Here is a 15,145-nt window from a genome sequence, read left to right on the forward strand (position 1 = left end):
CCAAAAGAATGAAGTGTGGATCCTATGTCATGAAATCTGTGCCACTTGAAGAATAAAGTTCTGAGTGCAAAGAGCAAGCAAACTTTCTGTTCTTCCTGTTCATTAATTGCTGAGAAGCAGAACACATTTTTTGTTTCCTTTATAGTTGAACTTTGACTTTATATTTTCCCCAGAGTTCCTAGGAAGAAAGAAAAAGAATGGTATCTCCTACATCATATCATAATGCCCTTAAAAGATCCTAACCACACAGTTTCTATAATGGAACCCACTTTCTTCTCGATATCTGATTGCTACCAGTGACTTTCTAAATTTACTCTAGAGCTGTTATTTGAGGATTTCTTTTCATTATTCTCCTGGGTTATTATCATTGGTTTCTTGGGTCCCATATTTTCATTATTTTTTTTCATTATTTCTTTATCATTTATTGTTTACCTGAAGAATATTCTTCAGTAATTGCTCTTTTTTGGAAAGGCTACATGGAAGTAAACTTCCTCACTCCTTGTTGTTTGAAAACATATTTATTTTACTCTCCTATTTAATTGTTCATGGTTGGTAGAGCAGACACGACTGGGTGTCACAACATCTGTTTGTATAGAGGTATTCTCCTCCTCCACGTGACCACAAAGGGATGGTTTCTGATTCATCTACCTTCCAGTGATTGACTTAGGAGAACACACATGCCAAAATCTGGGTCAATATGAAGAAAAGCCTGCTGGGACTTCTAAATGAGAGGCTTCTCATCTTCCTCTGGAGTTTTTCATTTCTGGATATGGTGCCTGGAACTACTATAGACATCTTGTCACAGGAAAGGAGCCAGTCTGAGGGTACAACTAATTGATCCAACAGAATGGTAGATGAATCTCAAATCTTAGTGATTATCATTTGTCAGTATAAAACGAATGGATTTATCAACCTGGTGATGCCCACATCTGAATTTTATCTGAGGCAAGCTAACATAGTTCCTTTTTGCTTAAGTTACCGAGAGGGCTTTCTGTTCCTGCAGCCAAAAGAATCCTGGTAAATACAACTGGGTATCGAATTCTTCATTTATTTTCTCTCAAAACTTTGCAAGCATGATGCCACTGACTACTGTCTCTAACTGTTATCAATGAATGTATTATTATGTGAATCTATTTCCCATTTCCTAAGAATAGTATGGCTTTCCCTTTTCTTTTTTATTTTGAGAGAGAGAGAGAATTTTTTTAATATTTATTTTTTAGTTTCCCGCAGACACAACATCTTTGTTTGTATGTGGTGCTGAGAATCGAACCCAGGCCACACGCATGCCAGGCGAGCGCGCTACTGCTTGAGCCACATCCCCAGCTCTGGCTTTCCGTTTTAAGGGGAGCTTTTATACTCGTCTTTATTCTCTGACTACTGAAATTAATCAGAAGTATCTTACTTTGGATGTTTTCTCACTTATTAAGCTTGGCAATCCTTTTAGTTGAAGAAATTTCATTTTTATATTTTTTTATTTTAGCTCAGAGAAAGTTTATTCCATTATTTTTTAATTTCCTTTTTTCCTATTATATAAATATTAGGTGTATTTTTTATACATCTCATACTTACCACATTTTTGTTCTAGGTCTGAAAGATTTCTCAAACTTTATCTTCCTGTTTACTTATATGGAATTTATCAGTGTCCTTGCTATTATTCTGACACTTTGTTGCATTTAAAAAATTTCATCAATCATATCTTTAAGATTGTCTTCTAATTACATCTTTTATAGCAGCAAATCATTGTCTTATCTATATGAAAATGTCTCAATTGCTTTTAATATCCCTGTTATCTTCTCAAGTGAGTTCTTCTTTGTATATATCGGTCTTTGTTTTTTATGATTTTGAGTTCCTTTAGATGTCTGGTGAACCTTAGGTGATCATTTTCATTTGTTGGTGAAGGACAGATAACTCATGTATATTTCCTTTGTAGTTAGGAAGATCTATTTGCTCTAAATGTCAGGGGTAAACTGTAGCCTTTGTGTGGAAAGATCCTTCTCACTGGTAGACATAGCCAGGGAGCAGGCAGGTAGATCTGGAACTGCCACCACCATCAATGTAAAATAGGGTACTTCTATGTGGTTCACCCCTAGTCTGAGGTAACTTCCCCTTTACCTTCTGTTTCCCAGAATTTCTTTTTTTTTTGGGGGGGGGGCAGGCAGGGGTGGGAGGTATACTTGGAATTTAACTCAGGGCACTCGACCACTGAGCCACATCCCCAGCCCTATTTTTTGTATTTTATATAGAGACAGGATCTAACTGTGTTGCTTTAGCACCTCACTTTTTGCTGAGGCTGGCTTTGAACTTGCAATCCTCCTGTCTCAGCTTCCCAAGCCCCTGGGACTACAGGTATGCCTGGCCCAGAATTTCATTTCTATCTGCTGGATCTGCCTCAGCTATTGCCCTGCATTGCTCCCTGGCCCCAACTTCATATCCTGGGCTATCCCTTAGCATATCTTTCATAAGTTAAAAAAACAATTCTTAGAATTCAAATTGTTCTGTACACACTGTAGAAAGGAAAGAATTTCTTAGCCAAAAAAAAAAAAAATGTCCTGAGGGCATCTCTCCAGTTAACCAGGCAGACTGTTGCTTGAAGCTTTCTCTTCTCTGTGTCAACTCCAAGCCTGGAGCTTATCTGAAGTTTCCCATCTGAGATACAATTCTCCATCTGAGTTCTTGGCTTGTTTCCTATTGTATTTTGAACACTTGAAATAATAAATTGCAAGCCCATCTAGTTCCTACCTTGCCGAAATTTGATGTGTCTCAACACATTGCAATGCCTCCTGTTTTCAGAGTTGTCATGAATTCCTTCCCCCCCCCCTCCTCTTTCTTTAATTGTTGTTTCAGTGGGTTCTAGAAAGGCAAATGAATGTACTCATTCTGTCATCCTGAACCAGAATTTTCACTCCATATAGAAACTGTATTAATAGAATAATACAATCAACTTTTTCCCTCCATTTTTTAACAATGTAAGGAGTTTCAGAGTATCTTGGGAGCCTATATAATGTGGATGTAAAGATAATAAGCTAGGAGGGAAAATTAATGTACTATGTAAAAATAATTTAATTCTAGATTAAAGTGTATAAAGTCAAATACACTTTTTCTCCATAAGGATAATTAGTTTCTGTATTAACCTCCCATTCCCTTCAAAGTCAAAAGTTTAATATAGGTTATTTCCAGGTAAACTCATTCACTTCTGGGTAATATTAATCATTTCAAGATTAACCTGGTCAATTCAAGATGTCACATCACTGTCATCCTTCTTGCCAGGACTATCTAGGGCAGCCCTGGTGTTAGGGTAGGGAATACCTTTCCTGCCCTCCCTTGCCTGCCTTCCTCCGACCTGATCTTTGGCCATTGGCCTCTATCCCACAGAATGCTTCACTGAAGTCCATGGTCCTCATATTGGCCCAAGCATCAAGAAAGAGGGGCCATTCATCCTTCTCACCTCAACTACGAGTTCCTCTGGGTTCACTGTCTCCCCAATTCTCAACCTTCTCTTTCTCCATCTGCCTCTTTGCTGAAATTAACTTAAAAACCAGGAGTTTGAGATGCTGTCTTGTTCTAATCTCTAGTCCGACTACCCCATCCTTTTGTACTTTTGCTACTGTTCCACCACACAGACACAGGAACTTCTCCACAGGGCTTGGGCTTCATCCTAGGAGATAAGAGAACTAGAAAATGAGGTAGGGAATGTCCCTACTCTTGGATTTGTCCAACGTCATCTCCAAGGCTCGGCCCACTGCCAAAATAAAAACCAAGATGGAATACTGGCTATTTCTCCATGAACCCACTGGAACATAAGCCTATCTCTTCTGGTTGTTCTCTGTCCCTAGTTTAGGTTATGCTTAGCTAGTTAACAGAACAAGGTGCTTTTGCTCCTCATCTAATTTGTAAATATGTTTCTTTACAAATTCACACCTTTTAAATTTTCAATTGGGAGGTACAATTGATGACGTCTTAGATGTTACGTACTGAACATTTGCATCCCACCAAAATTCACATGTTAAAGCCCTAACCTCCGATATGATGGGATTGGGAGAAAGGGCTTTTGAAGGTAAATAGGTTTAGATGAGCCATGAAGATGGAGCCCCATGACTGGGATAGTGTCCTTGTATGAAGAAGATGTGATGAAGCATGTGCCTGCACACTTTCTTGCTGCCCTCTTCCCCATCCGCATGGGAAGACACTGAGAAGGATGAGAGCCCTTACCAGAACCCAACCATACTGGCACTCTGATCTTGGAGTTTCAGCCTCCAGACTCTAAGAAATAAATGCTTGTTGTTTAAGCCCTGCACCCCCATCTATAGTATTTTGTTACAGCAACCTGAATAGACGTAGACATTAAATTTGATGTAATATGGTATTTCTAATCTGTTGTTTATGACATAACTTTATGCCTTTTGTATTAGTTTGCTATGGCTGCTGTTATGCTTTAGAGGTGAGGTGTCCCTCAAAAGCTCATGTGTGAGACAATGAAAGAAAGTTTAGAGGCAAAAATGATTGGATTATGAGAACCTTAATGCAATCAGTGTGTTAGTCCCCTGATAGGGATGAACTGAGGGGTGACTGCAGGCAGGTGAGGTGTGACTGGGGGAGGTGAGTCATTGTGGGCATGCCTTTGGGGTATATATTTTATCCCTGGAGAGTGGAGATTCTCTTTCTGCTTCCCGGTGCCATATTTCCCACTGCTTTCCTCCACCACGCTCTTCCACCAAGATGTTCTGCACTTAGGGCCCAGAGCAATGGAGTCAGCTATCAAATGAGACCTTTGAAACCATGAAGCCAAATAAACTTTTCCTCCTCTAATGGTTCTTGTCAGGTCTTTTGGTCACAGCAGTAACAGAGCTAACTAAAACAACTACTATAAACTGTCACTTAAGCAGCAGAAATTTATCGCCTACAGTTCTGAAGGCTAAAGTTTGGGATCAAGGTATTGTCAAGGTTTATTCCTTCTGAGGGCTGAAGGAAGGATCTGTCCCAGGGCTCTCTCCTTGGCTCACAGATGGTCATCTCTTCCCTGTGTTTCTTCATACTGTCCTCTCTCTGTGGATGTCTGTGTCAAAATTTCCATATTTTCTAAGAATACCATATCAGATTAGAGCTCATGTTAATAACTTCATTTTACTTTGCTTACTGCTGTAAGACCCTATCTCCAAATACAGTCACATTCTGAGATACTTGGAACTAAGACTTCGCCATCCGAATTTGGCAGGGAGGGAGACATAATTCAACCCATATACCTTGATTCCTTCAAACATTTGCTTTTGATATTCAAACCTAAACTCTCACAAATGAAGTCTTGCTTGTCTCTGCTATGAATTTGAAAACATAGGTATTTAAAATCCTGATGAGAGTGCTGCTTCCCTGTTTTTATCATTATCTCCGCTTTTAACATTTCTGGAGAGTGGAGACTCTCTATAACAATTCAAATGTTCCCGGTAATGAATTAATAACAGAATAAGGAGAGGGGCATAGGAAAAAATTTTAAGTATTAATAGAAGTTTCTTTCTTCTTGGTGAAGAAGAAAGAAACTTCTATTAATACTTCAAAAGATTTCCAACTTAATTAAATCAACCCAAGATCCAAATTTGCTGGGTTAAACCAGAATCAGCTTGCCACTTACAGGGAAAGCTTTAAATGCTACTCAAAAATCTCTACTCAAGCATGTCCTAACAGCAGAGGAGTGGAAAGACACCCCCAAATTCTGAAGACATAGCCAAAGCAGCTTATCAGAAAAAAAGGAATGTTTATACCCCCTTGGTTAATCTCTAAATGCCTGTGAATTTTATGTCACCCTCCATCATCTTCCTCAACCCTGGGTGGCAACAGGTTTTAGAAGGAAGAAAAATTCAAAACAATTCCCCCCCCAGTTTCGAGTAACATCCAGGAAGATGCACCCCGTTTATCCTATGATTTCATGTGCCCCTGGCATGATGCCCCATGTCTGAGAAGCACAGCTTTCAGGGGAGGAAACAGGAAGTTCCACAGATAAAGATTTTGTTGTTTTCAGCCAAAAAGGATCTTCATCTTGGCACTGCCAGGAAGCCAGTCCTTTCCCACCCAAAGGACAGCATTTCCTGAAGAGCACTGCCACGCTGCTCCCCAGCTGGCAGACAGTCTGCGAGGTGGAAAGGAACAACGGAGCTACATGGAGGGAGCTACATACACACTGCAAGGAAAGGAAGGTGCAAAGCGTGGGGAGAACATGGAGAGAAGGAGAAGCAGCCCCAGCACAGGGCGAGGAGGCGAGTGGGCGCGAGGGCACACCCAGGAACGCAGAAGGGAGAAGGCAGAGGAGGGGGGAGCTCAGGTTAGGGTCTGTGCCAAAGTCAGATGTGTCTGAACCGATGGTGGGACAACCTTACAGGAATAAACCCCAAATACCCACAGCCTGATAATGGTTGCAAAGCAACAGCCTTTTCCCTCGTAGGTCCAGTGACTCTGTCCTGTCCTTTCCTTTCCACTGGTTTATGATATTGTGACAATCCACTTAAGTGAAGTTTCTAGTGCTGATGAAGCTGGAGCTGCCTGGTGACTTCTAAAGTTCTCTCTAAATTCTATGAGTTGATGATACATTTGGGTCTGCAAATCACTTAACCGACTCTGGAATGAATGCAACTCAGCGGCAGGCGTTTTCTCTCAGGTTTAATAAATTAGAAAGAAGTTTCTGGTTGGTTTTCATTTGCATCTCTTCAGTATTCAGCATCAACTCTGAGTGTGTGTTGGGCTGGGTGCCTGTAGAGTACTGCCCAGGAAGGTCTCCTTCTATTCACCTTTGCCTACCCATCTTGCATAAAGATGCCAAAGAAGGTGGGAATCAGGTCTGTGTTTGTGCCAAAGACCCACCCATGTGGGCAGCCCATCAAAGCAGCAAGGAGGAGTCAAAGTGGGCCAGCTTTTGAAGATGAGTTCTACAGAAATCCCTGGAGCTGGTGGCCAATCACATCCAAACCCAGCCAGCAGCCGCACCAGCACGAAGAAAGAAAAGTGAACCTCTCCACTTCAGTTTGGAATGGGGACAGTTCTCAGTTTTCAAACTCAAGCACATTAGGGACACAACTTTACTTTCTCTAATCAACTCATTTATATTTAAATCTTCTGTGTGATTAACTCCACGTAATTCAAGGTCTCCCCTCCCTCCCATTCCCCCAGAGGTGAGTTTAAATTCTGGTCTTCACTCAGTGAGTACTGAAGCCGCTGGGCTTGACCTACATACTGGGCCCCAGACTGTCTCTGTTCTTGGGCTCCCCAGACCTTCAAGGAGTTTGCCCAAGTCACTGTCCTTCAGGATCCAGTCTAGATACAGGGCCCAGTGTGCCTCCCCAGGGGCCACTAACTGGCCGCCTCTCCTTCTTCCAGCTCTTCTCTCCCCTCACCAAGGACACCATCGCCCCACTGGGAAGGGGGCGTTAAGAGGAGCTAGAGGAGGCTTCTTGAACTCATCAGGCATCCTTCTAAATCTTTTGTCTAAACATTGAGTCCTTTGGTGTCCCCATGAGGACTAGGCCTTGGGAAATCAAATACCAAGCATTGATTTCTGAATTCTGCTATGTCACTTGTCCCTTGAGGTAATGAACATAGAATGCCCTCGCTGTCTGAGCAGGGGGATGTGCCATAACTAAAAGAAACAGAGGGACAAAAACCTCCACGAATAACTGGAAATAGCATCAGCCACATTCCCCATCGTCCTTCAGCTGCCTGTGTGTCCACAGCCATGTCTGTGTTCCTTTTATGCTCTGTCGCCTTTGAACTGTTCCATCTAAAGTCCTTAGGAGAAACATCAAACAATTAGGTACCATAATTGCCAACTGCACAGGGATTAGAGGAAAGGGCAAAAGGGGCTTTTGGCTAGTCACACCAGGTGAGAACAGCAGGGACAGTTCAAGGAACCACAAGTCAGAGAATGTGGTCAAGGTGTAGGGGTCAAGTCTGCCATTTATGTTTTTAAAAAGATTAGATATTGACATATATAGGTATGTGCATTAAAAGAAAAGATGGAGCTTCTACTTTTTTTCTTTATTGGCTCTAATTATTTCCAGTAAATAAGAATAAAAATGAAATGCAGAGTGCAGGTAGAAGATGAGCAGTAGATAAAAGTAAAGAGGCAGAAAGGAGAAGGACGTTCCTTCACGGGCAGTTCAATTTTTATCATGAAGTTGGTAAAACACAAGACAAAATTTAAGAGTGCTAATTAGCATCTTCTCATTGTAGGGAATTTGGAAACTATGAAGAAATATAAAAATAAACCTAAAATCATCAATAATCCCCCAAAAGATAGCCAGTGTGACATTTGGGTATGTTTCTATATATTTTTAAACATGTATATGAATATTTTTAATTATATAATCATTTTGTAAAATAATTTTATTTTGCTTTTAGGTGATTTTACATCTTACATAAGTAATACACTCATAATAATTCAAACAAATGACTTAGAAAGTGAATGTTTTCATAATCTTACCATCAGAGTTAATAGTTTGATGTACACTGTCCCAGAATTATCCAATAAAATACACATGGGCTCACACTACACAAACATTCATCAACTTACTCTTCTCAAAATCTCCTGGTCATCTGATTTTATCAGTTGAAACGCATCAACCTGAGTCTTTCTACCAGACCCAGTTAAAACCGGGAAAACCTTATTTAACCAGTCTTCTGTTAATACACAAAGTATTTTCAAGTTTAATATTATATAATGCTTCAATATCTTGATATACATATATATACACATATATTACATGTACAGACATATACATAAGAATACATATGTAGGTATACGTATACAAACACATGCATGAGAATGAACAGATGTATAATATATATTCATTTGTGTGTGTTTGTGTGTGGTGTATATTTCCTGAGATGAAATTCCTAGAAATAAACTATTAGGTCAATAGGAGTCACGTTTTAAGTTTAAAGGATGCTGCCAAACCCGTCCAAAAATGTTATGGAAATAGAAAATTCCAACAGTATTGCTACCATTTTTGAATCTTGAATGTCCCCAGTGGCCCATCTGTTGGTTTATTCCCCGGGGTGGGAATATTATTGGGAGGTGGTGAAGCTGTTAGGAAGTGGAGTCTAATGAAAGATCCTTAGGTCATTTCATTAAGGGTGTCACTTTACAGGAGATTGTGGGACCCTGGTTTCTTTCTTTTTCTGCTTCCTGTCCATGAAGTGAACAGTTTGGTCTACCATGAACAGTTTGGTCTAAGATGTAATGCCTTGCCACAGACCCAAAGTCTTACTGTAGATCATGGTTGAAACCTTCAAAACTGTGAGGCAAAATAAACCTTTTCTCTTTATAAGTTTACTATTGCATGCATTTATTATAATAATGGAGGACCAACACAAACAGGGTGTTCCCTTTTGTTAAATCTTGCAAACACTGGGTATTATCAATCTTTTAATATTTAATGATCTGATTGGCAATACATATTATTTTTTACAAATATTTCCCTGGGGTTGATATTTCTTTACCTTTTTATTTTTATTATAATTTAAATTTTGCTTTTCAAAGAAAGTTTTAATTGTATGTAGTCCAATTCCTGGTTCCAACATTATAAAAATGCTGACCTGAATTTCATTTTATATTTAAATACAGAAGCTATCTATAAATTACTTTGATTTAAGAACTGAAGTGAGGATTCAGATTTTTTTAATAAAAATTTAATAAAGTGTAAGATACACACTTTCTGTACAAAACATAAGTGAACAACTTGATGAATTTTCACAAAATAAACTCCTAATATATCGTGACATATGGGGTGCCATCAAGATCAAGAAACAGAACATGATCCACACCTACAAGTCCTCTTAATTTCCCTTCCAGTCATTACGTCCCCCAAGTAACAACAACTCTCTCTCATTTATATCACCAGAGGTCAGTTATGCCTCTTTGCAGGTCTAGTATCTTTTCCTCTGCATTATGCTTGTGATTCACCCATGTTTTCACACATAGTTATAGATTACTAATTCTCATTTCTGCCTATATTACACAAATATGATTTCTTTATATAATTCATTATTCCATGGCCTTTGGAAATCTAAGTTGTTTCTAGTTTGAGGCCAATGTGAATAATATAAATACTATGTACATTCTTATACCTGTGTACTGGTAAACATATAGACATATTTCTGTTTATACAAAGCAGTGAAACTTGGGTATAAGGTGTATGTATGTTCAGCTTTACTAAATAGATACTACTGAACAGTTTTCCATAGTAGTTGTATCAGTTTATGCTTCCACCAACAAATCATAACAGACCAACGGTTCCATGTTTTCATCAAAACTGAGTATTGTTTGACTTTTTAATTTTAGCCATTCTGCTGGATATGTAGATATCTTATTGGAGTCTTATTCTGCATTTCTTTGACAACTAGTGAAATCGAATAACTTTTAATAAATGGATTAAACAATTGAACATCCCCTATGTGAAGTGGTTGTTGAAGTTTTTCACCCATCTTCTATTGGGTTACTTGTCTTATTGATTTGTCATTCTTTTATAATATCTTCTCCTACACTGTGTCTTGCCCTTTCATTCTTTAAATGGCATTTTTTGATGATCAGAAGTTCTTGATCTATCAAATATTTTCCTTTAATGTAACAGTGAATTCTGTCATTATGTATAATTATAATGGACCAATAAAATATGGGAAAATATCCTTTTCTGTGCTTTCCGTCTTGTCTAAGAAATGCTTGCCTAGTCTAAGATTACACAAATATTCTCTTGTGTTTCTTTCCAAGAAATTTGTGTCTTATCTCTTGTATGTAGATTACAATGCAGCTAGAATTGATTTTTATGAATGTTTTGAGGAAGATGTCAAATTTATTTTTTGCCATGTGAATATGAAGTTGGACCAGCACTATTTATTGAAACCCCATCCTTTTTCTATCATATTTTAGTGTTAACCTTTGTTGTAAATCAGGTGTTTATATGAGGAGCTCTTTCGAAATCTTCTAATCTGTTCCATTGAGCCAGAAGAAATGAAAATATGTCACCCTGAAATGTACCTCTTTAACATAAAAATTATCTTTTAGCTAATGATAATTAAGTTCTCCTTACTCCCCCACTTTTCTTCCTAAAGGCAGGATATAAATTCTCCTCTCCTTGGGACAGCTCTAGAGTCTTAGTCCAAAGGCAGCACCAGAGGAATTTACAAGCAACCTTACTCCATAGTTTCCCCCCATATATTTACTTTCTCATTAGTTTTCCTCCCTGTAAGGCCTAAAATCCCTTCTTTGTCCTTCATTTCTCTATAAATCTATTGCTCTTTGTTGAAGATGCTACATAAAACAAAATTGCAAGCCCCTGCCTTAGGTTACTTTTTATTGAGTTTCCTCCCCTATGATGTGTACTTCACACATTAATAAAATTGTTTTTCTCATGTTAACCTGGCTTTTTATCCATCACAAGAACACATGGGGGTTGAGAACAAATTGCATTTACTCCTTGACAGGGCCATTTGTCTATTCCAGCACAAATACCACACTGACTTCATTATAATAGCTTTATAATAAGTCCAAATATATTAAGACATAAGTTCTCCCAGGTTTCTTCTTATTCTTCATGTCTGTCTTAGGTAATCTTGACCCTTTTCCTTTTCCATACGGATTTTATAATCAGTTTGGAGATGTCCATTTTAAAGACTGCTGGAATTTTGAATGACTTCCTTAATTTCAGATTAATTTTGGGAAAACTGATATCTTTACAATATTGAGTCATTCCCATCTGTGAATATGGTATATCACTCCATCTACTTAAGCATTCCTTAATTTCTCTCAATATGTCTTTCTGGTTTTAGATCTTGCCCATCTTCACTGCATTTGTTTCTATGGATTTGTTGGCACTTTTTAAGGCTTTTATAAATGATATTGGTTTTTGAAATTTCATTTTCTTTTTGTTGTTGTTGTTGTCATCAATATATAAGACTACAATTGATTTTTCTTATTTCCTCTTTGAGACAGGGTTTTGCTATGTTGTCCAGGTTGGCCTCAAACTCATAAACTCAAGTAATTCTCCTACCTTAGTTTCCCAGTTGCTGAGACTACAGACATGCACCACCAAGCCCAGCAAAGTACAACTGATTTTTATGTATTGATTTTTGTATCCAGCAACCTTGATAAATTTACTTATTAATTCTAATAATTTTAGCTGGGTGCAGTGGCACACACCTATAATCCCAGTAGCTCAGGAGGCTGAGGCAGGAGGATCACGAGTTCAAAGCCAGCCTCAGCAAAAGCGAGGCACTAAGCAACTCAGTGAGACTCTGTCTCTAAATAAAATACAAAATAAGGCTGGGATGTGGCTCAGTGATCAAGTGCCCCTGAGTTCAATCCCCCACAAAAAAAAATTTCCAATAGTTTTTTTTATAGATTCTTTCAGATTTTCTGTATACCCAATCATGTTTCCTCTTAATAAAGATGGTTTTCCAATCCATATGCCTTTTATGCCTTTCTCTGGCCTTACTACAATAGTTAGGTCTTCTAATGCAATGTTAAATAGTAGGGATAAGCAGACATCTGAGAGAGAATACTTTCAATATTCCACCATTAAGTATTGTGCTTACTTTAAGATACTTTTAGGTATTTTTTTATCAGATTAAGGACTAAGACTTTTTTAAAATCATGAATCAACATTGAATTTTTATCAAATCCTCTCTTTTTTTGTATCCACTAAGATGATAATATATTTCTCTACTTTATTCTCTTACTATAGGGAATCATCTTGATTTGTTTTCAAATATTAAACTACTCTCAGGGCTGGGATTGTGGCTCAGTGGTAGAGTGCTCGTCTAGCACATGCGAGGCCCTGGTTCAATCCTCAGCACCACATAAAAATCAATAAATTAAATAAAGGTATTGTTTCCAACCACTTCCAAAAAATAAAAAATGTTCCAAAAAAATGTTAAACTATTCTTATGGAAGAAGGATACTGGGGATCGAACCCAGGGCCTCATACATGCGAGGCAAACAATGTACCACTAAGGTATCCCCCTGGCCATTTTTATTTTGGCACAGTGCATTGCTCAGTCACCTAGACCGGACTTGCACACTTGAGCTTCTTTTGCCTTAGCCTTCCAAGTAGAAGGGATTAGGGGCATGTGCCACCACAGCCACCTAAACTACTCTTGAATTCCTGAAACCTATCCCACCGGTTATGATACATTAGCCTTTTTATGGATTGCTGAAATCATTTTGATTATATTTTGTTTAGGATTTCTGTATATATAAGAGTTTGGTCTTTAATTTTCTTTTGTTGTAAGGTCTTTGCCAAGTTTTTGTATGATGGTTTTTCTTTAGAAAAAACTTGGAAGTGCTAACTTTTTTTTTTTTTACTTTCTAGAAAAGCATGTAAGATTGATGTTATTACTTTTTTAAAATGTTTAGAAGACTTTACTAGAGAGATCATCTGCAAATAAATTTTGTTTATCTTTCTGCTATTTGGTGGGAAGTTCTTGAATAATAAAATAAATTCTTTAGTACAGTGCTATTCAGATTTTCTATTTCTTCTTGTGTTTTGGTATGTCAGGTTTTTCAAGGAATTTATTTCTTTCATTTAAATTGTCAAATATGTTGGCATAAAACTGTTCATATCTTCTAACTAAAGATGCATCTTAAATGTCTAAACAGTTTCCTCAAAATCACTTATTGAGTAATAAATCTCTTATAAAATTATAAAATACATTATATGTGAATTTCATTTAATCAGTCATTCAAAAATATATATAAAGAATCTGTCTTCCAAGCTCTTTCCTTTCCTTTGGTCAGACTGTCCTGGTCCCAAAGCACCTTCAATTTTTCTTCCTTACAAGAAATGCTTTCTTCCTTTCTCCATAAATTTAACCACTTTTTATATATAGATCAAGTCTTTCTTCCCCTGTGATAGCTCCCCCAATTACTAACTACATTAGTGTTTTTTTTTTGGTCTTCCTAGATACTGATATATATATATATATATATATATATATATATATATATATATATATATATATATGGCATTTTTTTAAATGGCCCAGATTTGTCATAAATTTTTCCCTATTTCCTACAACCTCCTAAGAAGACTAAAAAGTCCTTTGTGAAAAGGTCTCTGTTTCATATTTCCATGTATTCTTCTCAGAACCCACCCAATCCTAAAACCATAGTTTCTACACTGAATAAATATTTTTTAACAACTGCCTGATTAAAGCTACCATCCCTATTTCTTTTTTTCCTCTGTAAGAAATGAATAGTAACATAAGAGAAAGCAAAAAAAAATAAAGATTTTATGATGTGGATTCTTCCCTGTAGATGAGTAGCCATCGTTTGGGAATAATTACAAGCACTTAGCACATAGTACCCTGAATGCTGGAGCTTTGGTTTTAGGCACTGTGGAAGTTAAAACAGACATCCTCTGTGTCCCTGTAAAGCTCATGAATTTCTTAACTTATTATTCCATTCTTTTCATAGTAGCTTTGGATCAAAACAGATCCTTAATTTTAACATAATCAAATTTTCAATCCTTTCTTTAGTGAAAGCTAATGTTTTTGCATATTATTTAAGAATCCTTCCCTATGCAAAGATCACAAGAGATATATCTAATTATTCAAAACTTTTCTAGTGTTTCTTTTCCTAATTAAGTTTTTCAATCCCTTTGAAATTGATTTTCATGTCTTATGTAAAGTGACATTCAAATTATATATTTTTTTCATATGCATACCCATCAGCCTCAGTATCATTTACTGGAAAGTTCACTCTTTATCTTAGTGTCCCCTTTGCAACACACCAACAGTTCAGAAATGTGAAGTAGTTTCCAGGTTTTCTATTTGTTCTATTGGACTATGCGTTTATCCTTGAATCAATACCATGTTGTCGTTACTACAACAGCAATACCCATACAGAAAGTCCTCTGACCTAGTTCTTCTTTAAAATGTCTTATCTGTTCTCATTTAACATAGCTATGATCAATGTTATTTCTACTTCTCTTGGTAGTTTGTTTTTGGGTTTTGGGGTGTGTGTGTGTGTGTGTGTGTGTGTGCGTGTGTGTGTGCTTTTCCTCCTAAGTATGCTCCTGGACTTGATCCATTGCTGCAAGAGTCTCAGGGAGCCTTGTATACATGTGTGGGTTATTTATTCACCAACGTTAAACCCCAGGATAGAAGATGT

At 37.5% G+C, this 15,145-nt stretch overlaps 1 long non-coding RNA gene across 2 annotated transcripts in view; it reads right to left on the reverse strand.

The window, feature by feature from the left end:
* Positions 1-15,145, reverse strand: part of LOC139707247 (uncharacterized) — a 177,031-nt gene that overhangs the window by 149,885 nt on the left and 12,001 nt on the right. The gene's annotated exons all lie outside the window — the stretch shown is intronic.

This window comes from Marmota flaviventris, chromosome 10 (assembly GCF_047511675.1).
Source record: "Marmota flaviventris isolate mMarFla1 chromosome 10, mMarFla1.hap1, whole genome shotgun sequence".
Taxonomy (NCBI): domain Eukaryota; kingdom Metazoa; phylum Chordata; class Mammalia; order Rodentia; family Sciuridae; genus Marmota; species Marmota flaviventris.